Source organism: Bison bison, unplaced genomic scaffold (genome assembly GCF_000754665.1).
Source record: "Bison bison bison isolate TAMUID 2011002044 unplaced genomic scaffold, Bison_UMD1.0 scf7180017863957, whole genome shotgun sequence".
Lineage (NCBI taxonomy): Eukaryota > Metazoa > Chordata > Mammalia > Artiodactyla > Bovidae > Bison > Bison bison.
Window position 1 is genome coordinate 42,429 of NW_011494529.1, and position 269 is coordinate 42,697.

General features: G+C 34.6%; 1 protein-coding gene across 3 annotated transcripts in view; it reads right to left on the bottom strand.

Annotated features, from left to right (window-relative positions):
• The window catches only part of PGM1 (phosphoglucomutase 1), a 68,188-nt gene that overhangs the window by 22,629 nt on the left and 45,290 nt on the right, over nucleotides 1-269 (bottom strand). The window lies entirely within an intron of this gene.

The window sequence follows — 269 nt, forward strand, 5'->3', positions numbered from 1 at the left end:
TTACCCAGCCATAAAAAAGAATAAAATAATGCCATTTGCAGTAATATGGATGGACCTAGAGATAGCCATACTAAGCGAAGTAAGTCAGCCAGAGAAATACAAATATCATATGATATCACTTACATGTGGAATCGTAAAAAAAAATGGTACAAATGAACTTATTTACAAAATAGAAATAGAGTCACAGATGGGAAAACAAACTTATGGTTACCAAGGGGGAAAAGAGTTGGGGAGGGATAAATTGGGAGATTGGTACTGACATATACACA